The following is a 22,140-nucleotide window of genomic DNA, read 5'->3' as shown; positions in this document are numbered from 1 at the left end:
ACCAGAGCACACTGCATATCGAATGAAGATGAAGGGATATCTATTATACGATGAAGACTTTGAAACAAATAAAGCTATTAAAACTAAAGTCCATTAATGCACAGAAACTGTGATTATTAAATCAAATTTTAAATTAAAAATATTTCAATTAAGAGGAGACATAACTTATGTCTACAAGGGGTATGACCTTATGCCTTTGAAAAGTCACGCCTCATAAAGGATAAGATATAAATTAAGTTAAAAATTTGGAAGACATCCATATCCAAGATTCAAACTTTCACATTCTAAAAGAGGAAGCATTTTATATTATTTTGTATGGAGGGATAAGGAGCTTAATATGGCTTTTCTAATGTAAATTCTATTATTTTATTTTAATAATAAAATAAAATGTTCTTTGTTTATTATTAAAGGCGTGGAGATTTAAACTACAGATGAATCGTCCTTTGTAAATTTTTTTTTTGGAATCTTGTATACAAGTTAAATGTTAGATAAGTGGACATGGTCATTTAGCATTTTAAATTGGATCATCACAAATATTGTGAAATATATAGTTGCTTCCGTATTTGTGTCCAGTTTGTCTCCCTGCCAGAGGAGTTAAAATTCAATCTGGACTAATTTAAGATTACATAAATATTTGATCTGTCGCATCTTGATTATTTAATTGTTGGCAGTATAATCGAATAAAAACTTTATGAAGGTGTACGTGAAAATTCACTGAAGTTGACTCTATTGCCCAGATGAGCAGAGGCATTGGTATTTTTATTATTGAAGTCAGAAAATCTGTAACTTCCTTCCTACAAGCATCAAATTTATTATTATTCAATTATATAAAACGTTCAACCATTATCTAGCGTCCAATTTTCATTTTAATTGAGTTTGAGGACTTTGCTAGCCGAAGAACTCCAAAGCTTAAATTCACTTTAGAAAAGCTTTGAACCAAGTGATCAGGTTCGAGGAGAAGGTCTACCCGCCTAGGTGTAGCGGAGCCTGAACTGTAGGGGAATCAAGGTATTCTCATTTGTTGGCCAGAATTGATTGAGAAGTCCTATCGGAGAAGTGGCAGGCTCTTGGATTTTCAATCTGCGATTTTGGGAACCAACAGGACCAACATAAGAAGTTTGTTTTGATCTTTGAACCAATCTGTTAGCCTCTTGTTCTTTTACAAATTCTGCTATTCGTGCAGGAGACAACACCTTATCTTTGCCTTTGCACATTCCCATCCCTTTACTAGTAGGGCCCATAAGTGAAGTTTAACTTAAGAATATGAGCTATTTTTTGGTTTAGTATAGCATATGTTACACTTCCAAATATACAACCCACCTTCCTGTGGTATGTCTCCATATAGGGGATCCTCATCATTCATGTAATCTGATTTCTTGCTATTATTAGAAATTAAACAAATTAAAATTATAAAAAACCTATGAAATTTAAGCATGCAAATGTAAAAAACTAAGATGCTGATTTGGGTTCGAGAATCGGATTCAATGATTGATGATTTTTCCCCAATATGATTCGTAAGGGTTCGTGAGTATATATATGTATAATAGTATATATGAACATGTATGCATTATATATTCAAAAAAATAAGAAAACTATACATAATTGTAAAACTAAATCATTTCGTCTAATGAACCTATTATGCTTGATCATTGATCAATGCCAAATGTCAAAAATAAACATTATGATTCAACTAAGATAAGATAAAATAAATTTATTAATATCCAACAAGAGACTACGAGGGTGTAAGGGACTAAAACCATACAACAAGGCAACCGTCAGCAGTGGGAGCACCAAACAGTGTCCATGGAAAGAACAAGACAAGGAAGCAAGAGAACATAAACCGAAAGAAGACTAAATACTCATAGGCGAGAAGTAGTCCAAAATTGAGGGGTATTGTTCTGGGGCAAGGGTGTGCCCCGAACCATCTTTATGAGCTGCTAGAGAAAGGTTGGTGCTGCAGAGTGTACCCTTTGTGAGGTCTCAAATCAAATTCATGACAATACTTATAGTTTATTTGAAACACGATAATCGTGAAAGTGTTCTCAATCTTTAGATGGAGTATCTAAAGATGTGGATCATTAGGGTCTTGAGTGGTTACAAGTAATAGATCCTCATCATCATTGGAACCAAAATTGGTTCTACTAGCACTATATGGTGCAATGTCATCCTCATCGTCTACATCAAGCAATGTGGCTCTAGCAAGTTCTTGAATCATCATATCCAAGTCAGTTGACTCAAGTGCCACATCGCAAAGCTTCTCTGCCCCTTTCTTGTATTTAGGATCCTTACGTGATAGAGGTGTAAGTTGTTGTTAGAAAACACCAAGTCTTATGTTTTGTAGCACAATCGGTTACACTTCACTGAGTGGATTAAGGAGTATGTACTCCAATTCCACTCAGCGACAAAAGAGCTAGCAACCTTGAGAGAAAACAAAGTTAAGTGTTTAAATCTACATTGCAAGTGGCCAAAAAAAATTTAAGAACATACTTGTGATAGGATCTTTATGGAAAGAGGCTGGAGGTACATGTAATCTTGCCCACAGAGGTACCGCCATGTAATACTATCTGTTGATGCGAGTTTTGTGTCACTACATAACATATTAGTAATTGGATGCTTGATACAGAATATCAAATACACAATTCCTCTCTTGAAAAGTTATCTCTCATGGGACATGAGTATAACTCCAATGTTCCTTACACCGTTGGATACTCGCTCAGTTTTATCAATGTGATTTGCTGGTAATCACGTAGGCGGCCTTACGTTTTCTTGTTTGAGAAAAATTTGGATCTTGGTGAGAAAATGGAGATGGTGGTTCGGTGTGAATGCTAGATGATGTTGATGGCGCGATGATGGCAATGTAGGGTGAATGGCGATGGAAGGTGAGAATGCCGATGTTTTGGTTTACTTCTCTAACTAACCTCTTCTAAGCATGAAATTTGGCTACTCAACTACTCCTACTCCTAAGAATGGAAGGTTAGCAGATGGAGGGGGATCGAATCTAATGAAGGCTAACCAGCGGCCCAACCTCCATAGATGCAATGCTTCAAAGGAAAGTAAACTAGATCACCACACAAAGCCTCCCAACCAGCCGCTAGGATGCTAGTGGCCTAGTGTTGACCCCTATCAAACATCTACCAAAGCTACCATGCAACTATCCATTTTATTTTACTCTTACTCTAACAACTTGAAATGAAATTGCTTCAACTTGAAAAGAAAATTTAACTATTGTGGAAGTAGAAAACATGCAATAACACCCAATGTTCTTAGTCAACATGCAATGAAAAAGAGAGCACTTTGGTATTATTTTCGCAACAATTTCTCCAACCCCTCCCTTTACAAATGAGAGCCAATGGCCTTATATAGAGGTCCAAAATACAATGGACGGTAGAGATCAAAACAAGATCGACGATCCAGATTGGATCCAAAAACCCTAATTAGGGTTGCCACCCCATCGGCCAATGAGAAGATGCCACCTCATCAATGGACCAATGAGAAAAGTGCAAAAGTGGCAACCAATGAGAAGGCACCAAAATGGTGGCCAATCAGAAACAAACACTTGTCCTATTCTAGAAGAAAGAGAAAGTTGCCACTTGGGCTTTACATAAGATGATCTTCTAATATAATTCTTCCTTTTTCTTTTGTTCTTTTAGCTAAGGCAATGAACTTAGCTAGCCTTTCGTTAACTTCTTCCATAGGAGGACAAGGTGTGTGCTTCGCTCGGAGTTCTGCTGACTTTGCCACGCTGTTTGCTGCTTGTAGTATCCTTTCGTGATCCTTCTCATATTCCTTTGCAAACCCAATAAAAGCATTGAGTGAGGAAAGGGTGTTCAGATGTTTCCTTTTGACGGCAGCCTTTCCTAACTCATCCAATCTCGATCCAAATCCTGTCTCACTGACATCCTCCTCTCTAATACCCTCAAAATCAAGTGCCACCCCAACGTTGCTCATCATGGTCGAAATGGAAGTGTCGACGCTTGGGCCGTGTTGTGCAATCTCATCATGAATTTCTTCAAGTGTTCTAAATCTGGTAGTCAATGCGACATACCAAGATTCAACTATGCTCAATCCTCTCTCATCAACCAATCGGGCTCTTTCCAAATATGCCTCCGGTAGCCTAATGAACACCTGCAGCCTAGGAATAACCAAATCCTTGATGGGAAGAAAATTCTTCCATTCCTCTTCAAATAATCTGAATTTGTTTCTAACAGTCACCAATGACTGGAATGTTGAGATGAAGGAGGGCAAGAAATTTCACAAGGATGGCGAATCCTGCTCCTACAACGCTAACTGAGGCTTACACTAAAGCAATTAAGATTGGGAGGCAATTAGGCCAACAAGGAATAGAACCTCAAGGTGTAAGGTATCCGAACAATCCAGTTCCACAACTTGCTTACCAAGCTCCTACAAATCAATTGGTGGTACACCCGGGACCTCCATTATCTCAAGCACCACCCTCAGTACCAGTTTATCTACAAGGTGCAGGTTCCTCCACGAGGACACAAGAAGAGAAGGATGAGATGAAAGAGTTGATTGACCAAGTCAAGAAGCTATCCACGGAAGTCACCTATTTGAGAAATCAGAACAATCAACTCCAAAGTTCCCATAGAAACAACCAAGGAAGCAATTATCAGAACCAAGGGAATAATTACTAGAATCAAGGTGGAAGTTATCAAGGAGGGTATCAAAGAAACCATCAAGAAGGGGGATACCAAAGAAATTATCAGGATAGAGACTACCAAAGAAACAATCAAGGTGGTGGTTATCAAAGGAACTATCAAAACAACAACTATCAAGGTAACAATCAGTCACAAGACCAAGGATATAGCAATCAGTCTAACCAAAGGAAGACTTGGAACACAGGCCCAAACAATGGAAATGTGGTGTCGCCACTTGATAATCAGGCCTCAGCGGACAGTAGATCGGTAGATAGAATATTTCTAGCTGAGTCCGCTATGTCCAAATATTGCAGATTTCATGAGACTGATTTACATTCGGAGTTAGGATGTGCTGAGTTCAAGAGGGCATCTAACCTGTTTCAAAACATAATAGATGAGTCAAATAGTCAGGAAGATGTGAAGGTCACGGGGTATGAGATTGTTCCATCCCCGGGATATGATCAGTGTTTGACTTTTGAGGAGTTTTCATTCCCGCCAGAATTTGAAGCATATAAAGAGCACCAAGGAAGATTTCCACCCGAATCAGCCAATGGGCCAGTTAGCGAGGTGATAAATCAAAATGAATATAACAATGAGTCGGATTTTTCTTTCCCACCTTTGGAGGATACTGTTCTAGTTCAAGGAACAGGTGGGAATCAAACATTTCAACAACCGGCTAGCAACGCAAGATTTTATCAGAGAAACAACAGGAGGAATGACGGACCCTTCACATCCTCCATTCCCCCGAATAATTTCAATACACCTCCACACCCCAATGCGAGCAATGTACCAAATGCTTCAAGGGATGCTCCTGAATACAGACAGAGTAACCATAGCAATGGGAATGGACAACAGAATTTTCAACAGGGTACACAAAAGAACAATCAAGATGTTCAAAGATCATAGAATGTCCAGTCGACACAAGAAACAAATAGAGGAAGAACGGGAAACAACACTGTCAATAACGAAGAATTGAAGAAGTTGGGACAAAGTGTGACAGAGGAGATGAGGAAGATCAAGATCAGTCTCCCTTTGTTCGAATTACTGAAGATAGCAGAGGTTAGGGATACGTTCCTTAACAATTTGAAGGATAACAAACCACAAGGATCTCAAACTCAAAGTACAGTAACACATACTCAAGGGAGGTCTCCTCCTAATTCGGTGCATGTAATCCAAGACGCTCTAGGAGCGAATATGACAAATTCATCTCAAGAAATTTCGTATGGTGAGGGGGAGAACCCTACACAAGAGGTTGCATATGGTGACATTAGCAGTTTCAATGGCCAGTTAGGGCCTCAACCAATTTATGTGGCTCAAGGATCGACGCCTATAGAACAACAAACTCAAAAGAGTCAAAATCCGGTGAACAATAAAGAAAAGGTGAAGAAGGAAGAGATTACTCAAACAATAGATTTCAGAGTGAAGCCAAAGCAAGCACATAAGACACCTGTGGTATATTATCAAGGGAAAGAGGAACCAGCCCCATTCTTGTTGTCAGTAAGGATGTTCGGGAAGTTGCTTCACAATTGTTTGATAGATTCAGGAGCATCAAGCAACGTCATGCCTTTGAACATTTGCAGAAGGTTAGGAATCACGCCTTTGGACTCCAACAGAAGAGTTACTCAATTGGATAAAACGGAAGTGCCAGTGGTAGGAGAATTACACAATATACATATGCAGTTGGCATCTGATCCGAGGATGGAACACATGGTAGACATTTCAGTAGTGGATGTAGCCGATACCTACGGATTGATCCTAGGGAGAGATTGGGCTAGAAAATTGAATGGATATATGGCTACTGACTTCTCCCACATGTGGCTCCCATGGAAAGGTTTGGCGAATCAAATTAGAATTGATAGCACCCCAAGGTTGAGATTGACAGTGACCGAAAATGGGGAGTCAAACGAAATATTGTTTGTGGAGACAAATATGAGCACCTACAGACCAAAGAAAGTAGAAGTATTGACAATGAATATCATAAGCAAAGGAAGGGATTCCACTGAGATCCTGATTGAGTCAGATCCAGATGCTTCGTCCGATGAGGGTGAAGGCATGTTTGAAAATTTCAAGAATTTCGTGACTAGGACCGTGCAACAAGGAATGGAGTTGGGTAACCGAACACCAGTAAGAGACTTATTATTACCCAATTGGTGCAGAATTCACAATGCATTCCACTTGGAGTTATCTTGCTCTCTGTGTACAGTAGCCTTAGAACAAGTGGAAAAGAGAATACCAGGGGCTCTAAAACGAGAAGATCAACATGGTAAACAAAAGGTTGAGATTCAACAAGTTGATGAAGCAGAAAGCAACAGGATGGGTGAAACAAAGAACCAAATTACACCACCTAGTGCGGAAATAAAAGAAGATGATGAAATAGACGAGTCGGAGAGTCTCCAAAAGGAGAAGCATCTAGAAAGAAATGGAGTATGGACTCTAAGATTCGATGGTTCCAGAACCAAACAAGGAGCTGGAGCCGGATTTGAGTTAGTCAGCCCAACAGGGACAACATATTTAGAGGCACATAGATTGCAATTCTCATGCACTAACAATGTGGCAGAATATGAAGCTTTGATTTTAGGATTGTTATGCGCTATCAAGAAAGGTGCCAAAATACTACATGTTCTTGGGGACTCATATTTGATAATTGAGCAGATAAAACAGAAGTTCGCCTGCTATGACAAGAGATTGAAGAGATATAGAAACAGGGTTTGGGATTTGATAGAGGACTTCGATGCCTTCAATATCAAGTTTAGCTATAGAGCGAACAATCAGGTGGCAAATGCCCTCGCACAGACTGCAAGCTCGCTGGCACCAATTAAGTTGGATGGTTTGAAGAAATTCAGAGTTGAGTTGGCATCGGTTCCATTAGTACCAGACAATGTCAAGAATTTCCAAGTGTTTGAAGATGATAGACATATCCTCAAATTCTTGACCAATTCAGATGTTTTCACAGCGCAAATCATAGATGGTGAAGTGGATGAAGAAGCAGAGATTGATGCAGAAGGAATTATGAGCTTAAAAGAAAATACTATTCCAAAGGGGATTATTGAGTTAGAAAGGATATTTGACATGGACCAGTTCCACAAAATGCAGTATCAACCCACAGGGGGCGATGAGTGTGAAAAGGTTAATTTGGGGACAAAAGATTGTCCCAAAATAGTTCACATTGGGAAAGTTTGCACACCTAAGGAGAAGGCAGATATATTGAGTTTGATGAAGGAATTCCCAGATGTAATTGCTTGGGGATATGGAGATTTGAAAACATATGATCCTTCTATCATCACACATACAATTCCACTGAAGGAAGGGAGTAAGCCATTCAGGCAGCGGCAGAGGCCAGTCAATCCTTTGTTAGAACCATTGATATATCAAGAAGTAAAGAAGTTGCTAGATGCGCGGATCATTTTCCCAGTGAGACATTCAACGTGGGTCGCCAATCTTGTCCCAGTAAGGAAGAAGAACGGAGAGATAAGACTATGTGTAGATTTCAGAAATTTGAACAGAGCCTCAGAAAAAGACAATTATCCATTGCCATCACTAGACGAGGTTTTGCAAATTGTAAATGGAGCCCAAATGATGTCATTTATGGATGGATACTCGGGATACAATCAAGTGATAGTCGAAGAAGAAGATAGGTTAAAAACGGCTTTCACCACGAAGTGGGGAACATTTGCATACAGAAGGATGCCTTTTGGCTTGATCAATGCAGGCGCAACATTTCAAAGAGCCATGGATTATGCTTTCAAGGACTTAAAAGACAAGTGCATTATAATCTACATGGATGACATAACCGTATTTTCAAAGAACAGAGAAGATCACATTCTGGATTTGAGGAAAGTTTTCAGGAAATGTAGTAGGTATGGAATTTCTCTGAACCCGAAGAAATGTATGTTTGGAGTCACCGAGGGTAAATTGCTAGGACATATAATTTCAGAAAGAGGTATCATGATAGATCCAGAGAGGGTGGAAGCAATTTCCAAACTTGGCATGCCAGGAAGTAAGAAGGAGCTCAAATCGTTCTTTGGAAAGATCAACTTTGTGAGAAAGTTCATATCTGCATTTGCTGAGATCGTGAAGCCAATGAATGACATGTTGAAAAAGGATGCAAAAGTGGATTGGACTCCAGTAGCTAAGAAGGCATTTGAAGAGATAAAACATGCTATCATCAATGCACCAGTTCTAGTGAGTCCAGATTATGAGAGGCCATTCAATATATATTCTTTCGCCTCTGATCATGCATGCGCGGCTATTTTAACACAGAAGAATGAAGAAGATGAAGAGCACCCGATAGCCTTCATGAGTGCACCTTTCAGAGAAGCTGAATTGAATTATCCAAATGTGGAGAAGCAAGCTTATGCCTTGGTGAAGGCAATGAAGAAATTCAGGCACTACATCTTGAGAAGTAAAGTACGTGCAATTGTACCTGATATAGCAGTGAAGACGCTACTGATGCAGAGTGAGCTTGGAGAAAGAAGAGGCAAGTGGGTCGCTACTATCCAAGAATATGACATAGAAATCCTACCAATGAAATTGGTTAGAGGACAACAATTGGCACAGACCATGGCATCAGAGGGGCCTGGACTTGTGCAACAAGTTTATGAATTGGAGGATGTACATCCCGATGAATGGTACCAGGACATAACCAACTATTTGTTAAATCATCGGTGCCCTTCACATTTGAATCCAGTACAGAAGCGAGCATTGAGATTCAAGAGCAGAAGATATATGTTACAAGGAGCAGTATTATACAAGCAAAATCATGAAGGGATATATTTGAGATGTGTCGGAAAGGAAGAAGCCAGAAATATTTTGGAACATTTTCATGATAAATGGGGAACAGGACACGGATCAGACTTGGCCACAGCACATTGGATACTAAGAGCAGGATATTATTGGCCAACTTTGTTCAAGGATACTCACGAGCACGTAAAGATTTGTCATGTTTGCCAAACTTCGGCAAAACGACAAAGGAATCCGGCAATGCCTCTGCGGCCAATCATCGAGGTGAGACCTTTCGCGATGTGGGGACTTGACTTCATCGGTCCTATCAATCCACCTTCCTCAGCACAACACAAGTATATTCTAACCGCAACTGACTACTGTACTCGGTGGTCAGAAGCCCAAGCTTTCAAGAATTGCACTGCTGAGATTGTTATCAAATTTTTAGAGGAAAGAATCACTACCAGGTTTGGGTGTCCTTCTGCTTTTGTTTGTGATAATGGTTCTTCTTTCACTTCTTTGAAATTTCATACATGGGCATTTGATCACGGGATTATTTTAAAATTTTCATCAGGTTACTATCCCCAGGGAAATGGCCTAGCAGAATCCACAAACAAGAACCTTTTGACTGTGATTGGAAAACTTTTAGATAGGAACCCAAAAGATTGGCACACACAACTGAGATACGCTTTGTGGGCAGATAGAACAAGAGTTAAAGAGTCCATAGGGATCACTCCTTTTCATATGGTTTATGGACAAGACCCTGTATTCCCAATTCAATTGAAAATTCCAACTTTAAGGTTCATACAGGAATACTATGATGAGAACGAAGACAGAGTCCAAGTCAGGTTGACTCAACTGATGCAGTTAGATGAGAAAAGAGACGAAGCCCTGGAAAAATTTGCAAAACATCAAGGGGTAGTAAAACGTTGGTTTGACAGAAAAGCACAAAACAAGGCCTTCAGGATTTCTGACTTGGTCTTATATTGGGACAAAGCCCATGAAAAGAAAGGACAACATAATAAATTCGACAAACTTTGGAAAGGTCCTTTCCAGATTGCTGAGATCATCGGAGATAATGCATTTAGACTCAAGACACTCACTGGAGGAGATGTCCCATTGCCCGTCAATGGGCAATTCCTCAAGCATTATTTCCAAGCCTAGGACTCTGTCCGGAGCCCTTTGTACATAGTTAGTTTAGGTTTGCTTTCAGTTGTTAGTTTAGGTTTGCTTTCAGTTGTTAGTTTAGGTTTGTCTTGGACCATTTGGCCCAAGGGTTAGAGTAGTTTCCCTTTCAATTGTTTAGAGTAGTTTTCTTTTAGTTGCTTAGTTTAGGTGTTTTGAGGGAGCTTGAATTTGATTTGCATCAAGTCATTTGACTTGAGATCTTTTTGCTTCCCTTAGTCGGAGAGTAGTTTTGGTTTTGGACCTTTGCAAGTGCAAAGGAGGGTTCCATGTTATCACTCATGGACGAGGTGTGTAGATTTTATATTTTTTTGGGACAAAACGGAGTCTGTCTTGTTCATTTCTCGAATGCATTTAACAAGGTTCAGAGATTAAAGGATGTGTTTAGTCGTTGGTCTATGGTAGGACTTGTACTAAATTTGGGTTAGACTCTATAGAGGTTCTTAAGTTATCTTTTGACATGGTTACAACATTCTACTCACACTTAATTGCTCTGAGTTCTTGGTGTTTTAAAGTGAAGTTGGACTTAGTAAAAATCATACACCTGCTTCAGCGCCACTGTGGTCTTCCAAACCCTCCACAAGCTTCATTGCCTGCAAACCAAACAAAAGATTGAAAAGAGAGAAGAAAGAGAGAAAATATCAGGAGAAAAGAGAAAAGGCAATATTAAAGTGAAAATAAAGATAAAATTTGGTTAAAGGGTGTGCAGTCATCTCTGTCGGTGCTATAAAGATAATCACTAAAGGCAGAACCGTGATTGTGGTGCCACAGCGATAACTCCGTCGGGGCTATAGACGCCTGACTGGCAGCGGAGCTCTATTCGGGTTGCTTTTGAAGTAAGGATATTTATAATAGCTAAGTTTAATGGATCTGAGAGACTATCAACTTCTTGTCGAGCGGGGAATAAATCATTTGCACACACGTGAGTAACTTATGGTCAGAGTGCTTAGGTTCAACTTGAGAGTCCTTTCCCTTGTTGAGTGCTCGTCCTTAAGTGATTTGCGGATAGGCCATCTTGAGATTTTGTTCTAAGTTACTTGTTTCTCGAAATGTTCAGGAACATTTCACCCGTGGAGTCGCCAGATGTTGTGAGGTTTTCACACATCGCCCCAAAATCTTGGGGACCCCCTTTTTAATCGCCTTTAGGGCCAGTGGAGAAGGTTAGATGTATTTTTCACCCGGTTTCAACTTGATTTTCCAGAGCTATTAGTTCTATCCTTAGGCCGAATAAGTTCAAAATTGATTTCAACTTGGCAGGATAAGATTGTGAATTTTGTACTTAGACGATTTCTTTTGAAAATTTGGATTTAATTGTAAATTTGAATGATTTTCAAATAAGGAAATTTTTCGTTAGACTTAGGTTCTTGGAAAATCTTATTTTTTTTGGTGAAATAGAATTTAATTTTGTAAGATGAAGTTAAATTGCAAAATCGATTTTTACTCTAGAGGCAATTTTATTTTTTGTCATAAAATTTTAATTATTTAGCAAAATCGATTTAGAGGAAAATTGCAAAAATTGGCTTTAATAGATTAAATTTGCCTTGAAAGCTTTTGGTATTTAATGAAATTGGTAAATTAATATTAAGAAATGGCTTTTGGTTAGCCAAAATTCAACTTCAAGGATGTATTAATTAGCAAACCCTCATTAAATAGAAATTTTTAGCATCCCCAAGGCACCATTCAATTTCGTTTTGCAATTTGTGGTTAATTAGCAAATTAAAAGTGCAGTTTTCATTTTAGAAAATTAAAATTTTGGCAAAGTATTTAAAGTGGGCCACTAACTTAGCTTTAATTTTGGTTTTTTTTCCTCTATAGGACCAAGTCGGCTAGCCTGGGAGGAAGGTGAAAGCTGCTATAAAGGGAGTCCCCTCCCATTTCATTTTCATCAATTCATTTGCTCCTCATGCTTGGGCGAATTTGAAGCAAGGGCAGATTTCCAGACTTGGGTGAAATTGGTGGAAGGCAGTTTTTTGGCGATTTTTGGGCAATTTCTCCATTGCCATTGTTGGGTGATTTGTCTAAGGGCCAGATTTTTTGCGTTTTTGGGGATTTTTGCTCCACTTTGTGGGCTGCGATTTGTGCCCTAGGTGGCAGATTTTATAGATTTTGCTCCTTCTTTGCTTGGGCGAATTTTGTGGAAGGGCAGATTTTTTTCATGCTTGGGCGAATTTTGTGGGAGTCGAATTTTGTGGGAGCCGAATTTTGTGGGGGCCGAAATTTGTGGAAGACAAAATTCTGATTTTCTAGAGGGGCTGCAATTTTTATATCAGATTTGGGCAATTTTGTTGGGAGAAGAGATACATATGAAAGTTTGATTTTTGCATAGAAGGCAAGTGTTGGATAAGCTTAGAGGCTTTGTTTTCTAATTTGCAAAGGGATTTGTAATTCTTTGATGTCATATCCCGGGTTCCGAAAAGTTGCTGTAAGATTATTAGTTAAAGTGAAAGTCATCATCTAGAGTTGCAAGGAGTGCTTAAGCTGACATCCATTCTTTCGCTCTTTTCTAAGAATTGCACTACTTGGTTCTTCTTGCCTTTTGGTCCACCACTCTACCATCCCGTAATAGGGCGACGAGCATGGAGGATGATAGTGCAAGTAAGAATCCCAAGCGGGCAAACGCTAAGAAAGACAAAGAGGATATGACGCCCAAAACTTCCTTCTTCTCGAAAATGAAGAAAATAACCGATACTAATATCGCTACAGTGGACATGATACGGATGAGGGACAGACTAAAGGAAGGACAATCCCCCTTGGCAAAGAGGATATACAAGAGCGGAATTGTACATGCAGCAGCTTTTCCTCCTACTTTGCCTTGTCCGGAATTGATTATGGAGTGTGCATCCAGATTTGATCTAGACAGTAAATCCATCATTTTTGGCGAAGGGAAGAGAGTGTTGGCCAACATTGGCGAACAAGCAATTGAAGAGACATTTAATATTCCCCAGAGCAAGGGCATGACAGTTGTAATGGTGGATCAGGCGGCCAAATCATTTCAAGGTAGCCAAGAGGCCTACTTCTCACATTTAAAGCGGAATTGGATACACGAAGGAAGGAAAGGAGTTAACAAATCAACAAGGCTTACAGTGGCAGATTTCAAGCCGAAATATGGCGATCTCATTGTTCTTCTCAGCCGGATCATGGGCCTAGCTCAAGCTATGCAATTCGAAAACTGGATGTACTTCTTCATTGATGAAATTGAAAAGGGAAAAGGAAAATTTGATTGGGCTAGGATCATAAGTGAAAATTTAGAGTTGCAACTTAGAACAGTTCAAAACCAAAGGCAATTCTACATGGGATCCTATCTGTTTTACTTAATTGCTAGATTGTATGAGAGTCTGGGACTTAGGGCCTTAGGAGAGATTGGTAATGGGCCGGGGCAATATTTGGTGCATGAATACTATCCGCAGCTTCATTTGCACAATAACAAGGATTACAAGATGTTTTGCGATGCATTCGCCATGAAGACAGTAAGGGTATTACAAGGGGCGCCTGCTAAGAGACTTTCATCGGAAGCAGAAGCAAGGATTAAGAAGTTTGGGAGTTGGTTCATCCAATTCCCGCAATTCACATACATTAGAGTGGCAGGAAGTACAGTTTGTCCCAAGAGGCTTCCAAGATACCCGCCCGACAAGGTAGTTTTGATGGAATTGGCTAGGCAGCTTGAGCACTATGATAGAGTAATGAGGAATGAGGGGAAAACAGGCGTTTCCTTCTCAATTATAATTGGCAATGATAGTTGCCCAAATCGGGCCACCTTTGAGGCTGCGGAAAAGGAATTGGAGTGGTATCATCTAGGATGGTACAGAGCAAGGCAAGGATTCGACCCTGTTGGTCTTATCAAGGCATCTCATGGAAGCGAATTTAAGCATGTTCCCACTATAGAGGACTTTTGGGCCAATGCAAAGGATGATTTTCACGTGAGAAAGCTAGCTTTCTCGAGATTGTCGGTGAACATGATGAGAGATATCAGATGGAGAGGCCTTGATATTCCCGATCAATTGGAGGATGATCGTAGTGTGTTGAGAGAAGACTATGAGACAGTAGTTGGAACAGAGTTGAATCCAGTGGATTGGGACGATCATCAGGATCCTTCCTTGGAGGCAGTCACAAGGACAGTAGATTTGCATACCGAGTTGTGGTATAATGCCAAGTTGAGAAAGCTACAAAGACAAAAGGTTCTCCTTACTTATGAGATGATGAAACCGAAGGAAGGTCTAGTAGAATCAATCGGACAGAAGGGTGAAGGAAGTGGCCGGCAATCGGAGACAGTTAGAAATAGCAAGAAGAGGGCTTTGGAGGTAGAGAAAAGCCAAGAACGTTCGGAACCTCCAGCCAAGAGACAGTGGACAGCGCCGTCAAGGGAGAGTATAACTAAGGCTAGAAGCCAAGAGGTCAATTCGAGTGATAAAGGGGCCGTAGTGGAGGTGAGCTCTGATTCGGAATCAAGTGGCTACAGTGAAAGTACGGAGTACTCCCCTCTCTCGGAGAACCAGCAAGGAAATATGGCAGAAACTAGTAGAGAAGAAGATGGGCCGATTGATATTGAAGAGATAAGTCAGGCGTCTAAGGCCGTTGGTGATGCTTTGTTGGTCGAACCGAATCCGGATTTGGGGAGATGCACTGCACCACTATGGTTAAGGCAAATGCTTATGCCGAGAGGCGAGGTGGTAATGGCTCACGCAGTTGATGATATCCAAGGACTAATAGAAAAGGATGGTAGCGAGAACCAAAAACAGATGGCAAATACGGTGGCAAGGGTAATCAGAAGCGACAATGATGGTCACCGAAGGGTTCAGATTGCTATACCAACAGTCAATAAGGCAGCGGATGAGATTGCAGCCCAGGAGTACGAAATAGTAGAACATAATTTGGGAAGAAATACAGATGATATGGAATGTGAGGAGGTTCAGGAAGGCATACCATCAATCAGAGAAAGATTGAGGAAGGCAAACGAAAAGATAGTAAAGTTGGAGGCCGAAAACAAATATTGGAGAGATTGCCAGCCAATCCAACAGCTGCATCAGGCAGCCCTTCCTCAAGACAGCGGGAGCAATTCAGAAGAGGTATCAGCTCAGTTACATGAAGTAAGGGGTTGGATCTATGATACAATCCAAGATGGGCGAAATTTCTTGCCCTCCTTCATCTCAACATTCCAGTCATTGGTGACTATTAGAAACAAATTCAGATTATTTGAAGAGGAATGGAAGAATTTTCTTCCCATCAAGGATTTGGTTATTCCTAGGCTGCAGGCGTTCATTAGGCTACCGGAGGCATATTTGGAAAGAGCCCGGTTGGTTGATGAGAGAGGATTGAGCATAGTTGAATCTTGGTATGTCGCATTGACTACCAGATTTAGAACACTTGAAGAAATTCATGATGAGATTGCACAACACGGCCCAAGCGTCGACACTTCCATTTCGACCATGATGAGCGATGTTGGGGTGGCGCTTGATTTTGAGGGTATTAGAGAGGAGGATGTCAGTGAGACAGGATTTGGATCGAGATTGGATGAGTTAGGAAAGGCTGCCGTCAAAAGGAAACATCTGAACACCCTTTCCTCACTCAATGCTTTTATTGGGTTTGCAAAGGAATATGAGAAGGATCACGAAAGGATACTACAAGCAGCAAACAGCGTGGCAAAGTCAGCAGAACTCCGAGCGAAGCACACACCTTGTCCTCCTATGGAAGAAGTTAACGAAAGGCTAGCTAAGTTCATTGCCTTAGCTAAAAGAACAAAAGAAAAAGGAAGAATTATATTAGAAGATCATCTTATGTAAGCCCAAGTGGCAACTTTCTCTTTCTTCTAGAATAGGACAAGTGTTTGTTTCTGATTGGCCACCATTTTGGTGCCTTCTCATTGGTTGCCACTTTTGCACTTTTTTCATTGGTCCATTGATGAGGTGGCATCTTCTCATTGGCCGATGGGGTGGCAACCCTAATTAGGGTTTTTGGATCCAATCTGGATCGTCGATCTTGTTTTGATCTCTACCGTCCATTGTATTTTGGACCTCTATATAAGGCCATTGGCTCTCATTTGTAAAGGGAGGGGGTTGGAGAAATTGTTGCGAAAATAATACCAAAGTGCTCTCTTTTTCATTGCATGTTGACTAAGAACATTGGGTGTTATTGCATGTTTTCTACTTCCACATAGTTAAATTTTCTTTTCAAGTTGAAGCAATTTCATTTCAAGTTGTTAGAGTAAGAGTAAAATAAAATGGATAGTTGCATGGTAGCTTTGGTAGATGTTTGATAGGGGTCAACACTAGGCCACTAGCATCCTAGCGGCTGGTTGGGAGGCTTTGTGTGGTGATCTAGTTTACTTTCCTTTGAAGCGTTGCATCTATGGAGGTAGGGCCGCTGGTTAGCCTTCATTAGATTCGATCCCCGTCCATCTGCTAACCTTCCATTCTTAGGAGTAGGAGTAGTTGAGTAGCCAAATTTCATGCTTAGAAGAGGTTAGTTAGAGAAGTAAACCAAAACATCGGCATTCTCACCTTCCATCGCCATTCACCCTACATTGCCATCATCGCGCCATCAACATCATCTAGCATTCACACCGAACCACCATCTCCATTTTCTCACCAAGATCCAAATTTTTCTCAAACAAGAAAACGTAAGGCCGCCTACGTGATTACCAGCAAATCACATTGATAAAACTGAGCGAGTATCCAACGGTGTAAGGAACATTGGAGTTATACTCATGTCCCATGAGAGATAACTTTTCAAGAGAGGAATTGTGTATTTGATATTCTGTATCAAGCATCCAATTACTAATATGTTATGTAGTGACACAAAACTCGCATCAACACTATCCATATTGCTTTGATCATTCACAACAATAGGATCCACATCTTTTTTTGAGATGAATAATCCAAATTCTGACCTAACATTTGCCCCCACCTCTAGACCATTGAAGATCCTATCGAAGGCCCCTTATACCCACTAGCAACTTTAGCATCTCTATAAAGTGCCACTCTACCTAGAATAGAAGGTACCTCTATAATTGGGGGAGAAAGCATAAGCTAGTAGAGATGCAAAGATATCGTCATATTCTAGCAGTGAAGAACAATTTCTTCCACCTTTATGTATAAGGTCTCTGCAGGGTCATTCTCTCTCCTTTGTATGATCTATGATATGAATAACAAATGATGTTCGTGTAAGTTATCTTGATGTAAGTTCTGTAAATTAAAACTTTCTAAATTTTAGCTATCTCTTTATAATAATAAGCTAGGATAGAGGATTGTATTACCAATTTGACTTGCTCCATCATGGTGTCCATGGCATCATAGATGTCCCCCAAGGGATGATTTGTGTTAGAAAACCTAATCATAGACACGATAGGCTTGGTGAGTTCCAATAAGTAATCCGCCCAAGCCCACCAATTATCATCCAATATCATTGCCTTGACCTTTTCAGCCCATCTTGTATTGCATTGTTTCCAAATGCCCTATTGGTTACTAATTAGCATTTGTGACAATGATCTCTCATCCTCACAAGTCGTCTGAGGACGATTGTGTGTGATGCAAAGTGGGTTTCGGCCACCGGAAATTTGCACGGATCCATAGGGTCATTTATAGACCCTACGCGAATCTGGTACGTACCAATTCGTGAAAGTGGGTTTCAACCACCTAAAAACTTGTTTCTTTATTTCTTTAAAAAAATGATGCTTGTTTTTTGAAAAATTTCATCCCAAACTTGATTTTTTTATATCAAAATCTATAAAATATCATTAAAAGAATCAAGAAAGGGCCAGGTCAAATGCTTGCTTTAGATGCTTAGATCTCCTTTGTGGAAGCTCTCTGGCACCCCATGAATGATCCTCTTTGAAACGCCAAAATGGAGACCAAATGAGAAGAGAGCAAAATAGCAAACAAAATGATATGCTATAACATGGAATAACCTCTTTTAGAGTCCTGTAGGGTTTATTGGGAAAAGTAATAATAAAAAACTCAATTAAAGACATGCTTCAAGTGAGAACTATTATTTTTTAAAGGTTTTGTGGCTTTTTTTTGGGACTGGGTGTCCGGGGTGCATCTAGATGTGCCTGGATGCACGTGGAAGCGCACAGGATGCATTAAAACTCTATGTGGATGTACATCCCTGTGCATCCACAAGGACGTTTGATGCTTGTTGTGTGCTTCCATCTGAATCAGCTTCTGCGTGCACCTAAATCCGCTTCTAGCCCCTTACTGAGCACACTTGATAACTTAGTAAAAAAGCATTAGAATATTGTAGAAGAAATATAATAAAAGATAAGTTGTTCACATAAGCATAAATACACTAAAGACAAATATAATATAACAAAATAACTATTTTTTTAGTGTCTTATGCCTTGAGAATCTTAGATGTATAAATAATTGAATATATATGTACTTATATAATTGCTGCGAGTAGTATCTATCTATTTGTGTTAAGGAATCTTGAAACTGATATATATCCATATCTGATATTGTATCCATAACCCTATCCGTTTCTGTGCAATTCTTATTAATTTGTTTTCGTTATGGTTGACACTTTTCCAGATAGGAATGAACAAAATTGATTTAGTTACAAAGTTATAAACATGGGCAAGTCTTATTACAATATGAATTAGTATTAACTTTTGTTTGGTTTTGAACTTTTGAGTTATCGATGTTATCATTCTACAGGGTTCTATATAGCCTACTTCCCACAAAAAGAATAAACATATATAGTAAAGTTATGGTTCTACAGGTTTGTTAGAAAGTAAAGTCCACCGAGTGAGGGTGGGGGGAGCCAATGAAATACATTTGGTACATATTAGACCCTGTTAGGAGATTCCAACCCTGTAAAGAGTTGTAGAAGGCAGATGGACCCACTGTTCAAACAACTTTAGGGACAAGAGCACCGAACACATTGTCCAACTGGTCTCTGTATTATTCCTCGTAGAATAATAGAAATGAATCATCTCGAGCTCCTCTATCCTCTTGACCGGACCAATCCTCTTTCTGATCCCAATACCTTATCACCAACTTCGCATCCAAATAATCCCTTGGATTGCTTACACGCATTTACCAAGTACTTTGCATATCACACTTGAATACACACTTGCTTACATGTCACACTTCACCACAAGGAAAATAATCTTCCTTTATACCATATCCTCAAAATAATTCCTTGAGTCGGCCTTGAGGCTTTCCTAATTAATTATAATAGGACCTCATTAAAATAATGCAATTATTTTACAATTACACAACACTGTCAGTTCGCAGTCTTCACAACTTCTCACATGTGCAATCTCTGACCTTGCGCACTCACTGACGTCATCATTAGGCTGTCTGCTATCACTATCTAACTTCGCTCATCACGATTCTATCCATGTTAAGAGATACAATCCAAACATTAGAAACCACTTATCAGGTACTTTGTTTGCTAACAGTCCTCTGTAATTCTTGAATGAATTTTGCATGTTTTTGACTCTTTGTTCGCGCACTTGTCCACTTCCTCAATTGCGCATGACCTCATCATCAATATGCAATCCATATGACCTTGTTCTCTGTCTGCTACTCTACTAGTCTTCATAGAAACAATATTATGTTGACATCAATGACAAACACAATCATGAATGCAACTTGTCAATTATGCTATCCATCTCTCTAATGCTTAGGATACTCCCCTAAAGGAATACCATCAGCATTCATGCTAAAAATATCCATAGCTGATATTGTATCTATAACTCTATCCATTTCTATGCAATTCTTATTAATTTATTTTCGTTATGGTTGACACTTTTCCGGATAGGAATGAACAAAATTGATTTACTTACAAAGTTATAAACATAGGTAAGTCTTATTACAGTATGAATTAGTATTAATTTTTGTTTGGTTTTGAACTTTTGAGTTATCAATGTTATGGTTCTACAGGGTTCTATATAGCCTACTTTTTTCATATCAATTTCTCACAAAAAGAATAAACATATAGATATGCTAGTGTAAGATTCCAAAAAAATGTCTGAGCCATGTTTTTAGATTTGGCTAACAAATACTAATAACACGTTTCTTGTTTCTCCTTAAATATTGACCTCTGATATGTTTATTAAAATTATTGATTAATGTTTGAAATGAAATGATTTGCCAACTATATATACTCCTAATAAAAAATTTCCATTTCCAAATTTTTTCCCTTTTGTGTAGATCTGGATAGTTTGGATTTTCACTTTTCGACCATCCGAAATGGGTCAGTTGAAGCTTCATGCTATATTCTCACTTTTGTAAATGATCAGCAAGGAACTTGGAAGTTAGCTGGTTTGATGCAAGCAACCTGAACGAATGTGTTTGCAAAATTGTGTCAACAAGGTCATTTGGGTGCTATATGAAATTTAAGGTAGACAAATACTCTACAGAGAGAGAGCAAATGACTTCACTATTTTTTTTTTTGGTAAGCTTCCAGTTTCCTGCTTTTTGTTTGAGCTCAAATATTTGTCATAAGGAATAAGACTATGGCAGAGCAGGTCTAAGCCCCAGTTAACTTGAGGGTGGCATGTTTTAAATGCCAGCATGAGTTACTATTATGTCTGCTTTTATGGGCATCTCCTCTATAGCCAAAACAAAGAAAATGTAAATTGAGCTTCTGCAGTGGTAGCCTACAGTGTAAGATTAATTGTCAATCAATGTGTCAGATGAATTGCTAGCACTAGCAATCAATGTGTTAAGATTAGTTTCTATTTTCTGCCTTTGCATAGCGAGGTTCTGCAAAAATCATTACTCCAAGTGCATTTTGCAGAAAATAACTTGATATTTTACAACCTATGATATTAGCCCTGATAGTCTTATTTGTGCCCTCAAGTTTTGGGTGATTTAATTTCGATGGCCCATATTGAATCCTTGTTCTTTTCAATTCTCGTCTCATTTCCTATCAGATTTTGGAGGATATGTATGCAAAAGAAAATCCGAAAGAATCATTATGTGTTTTATAATTGTAACACATTTGGATACTATTTGATTCAAATAGGACTTCATTTTACATTAAGTTGCACAAATATTATTGCATGGAAGCTATTTGCGTTTGACAGGTTAGCGATTGATTTGGCCCTCTAAATTTGTGTCTTCTCTCTACATGTCTTGGTTAATTAAAACTGTAGTGTATCTTACCAAGGATCTGCTAGGATTTAGCTAGAACAGATTTATTGGCAAATTTATGCCATGTGGATATTTTTGACTGACAATACTAAAACAATTTTGTATAATTGCAAAATTTTGTTTTAAAATGTTTCTGAATTTATTTATATTTCTTACAAATTTCTGCTAGGATTTAGCTAGAACAGATTTATTGGCAAATTTATGCCATGTGGATATTTTTGACTGACAATGCTAAAACAATTTTGTATAATTGCAAAATTTTGTTTTAAATTGTTTCTGAATTTATTTATATTTCTTATGAATAAACTATATTTTCGGTATATCTAATATGTTAAATATAATTTCCCAGTCATACATTTGTGCATAAGAGCAATTTGCAATGCGTCTGTTGAATGACCTACATTTTCTGGTGCATAACTAATTTTTTTTGTTTAAGGGACACTACCTATTCATGTCTGCCAAAAAATGTGCTGCAAGTATTGAGA

The 22,140-nt window shown here is 39.0% G+C and overlaps 1 protein-coding gene across 1 annotated transcript in view; it reads left to right on the top strand.

Annotated features, from left to right (window-relative positions):
- The window catches only part of SSE1 (shrunken seed protein (SSE1)), a 75,293-nt gene extending 53,880 nt beyond the window's left edge, over nt 1-21,413 (top strand). The window contains exon 9 of the mRNA XM_089815143.1: nt 20,711-21,413. The gene's annotated coding sequence lies outside the window, so the exon portion shown is untranslated. The remainder of the gene's footprint in view (nt 1-20,710) is intronic.
- Nucleotides 21,414-22,140: the final 727 nt, after the last annotated feature.

Source organism: Cupressus sempervirens, chromosome 2 (assembly GCF_028749045.1).
Source record: "Cupressus sempervirens isolate cs-2001-9-10 chromosome 2, ASM2874904v1, whole genome shotgun sequence".
NCBI lineage: Eukaryota > Viridiplantae > Streptophyta > Pinopsida > Cupressales > Cupressaceae > Cupressus > Cupressus sempervirens.
The sequence above is the reverse complement of the archived record's forward strand: the minus strand, read 5'-3'. Positions and strand labels throughout refer to the sequence as shown.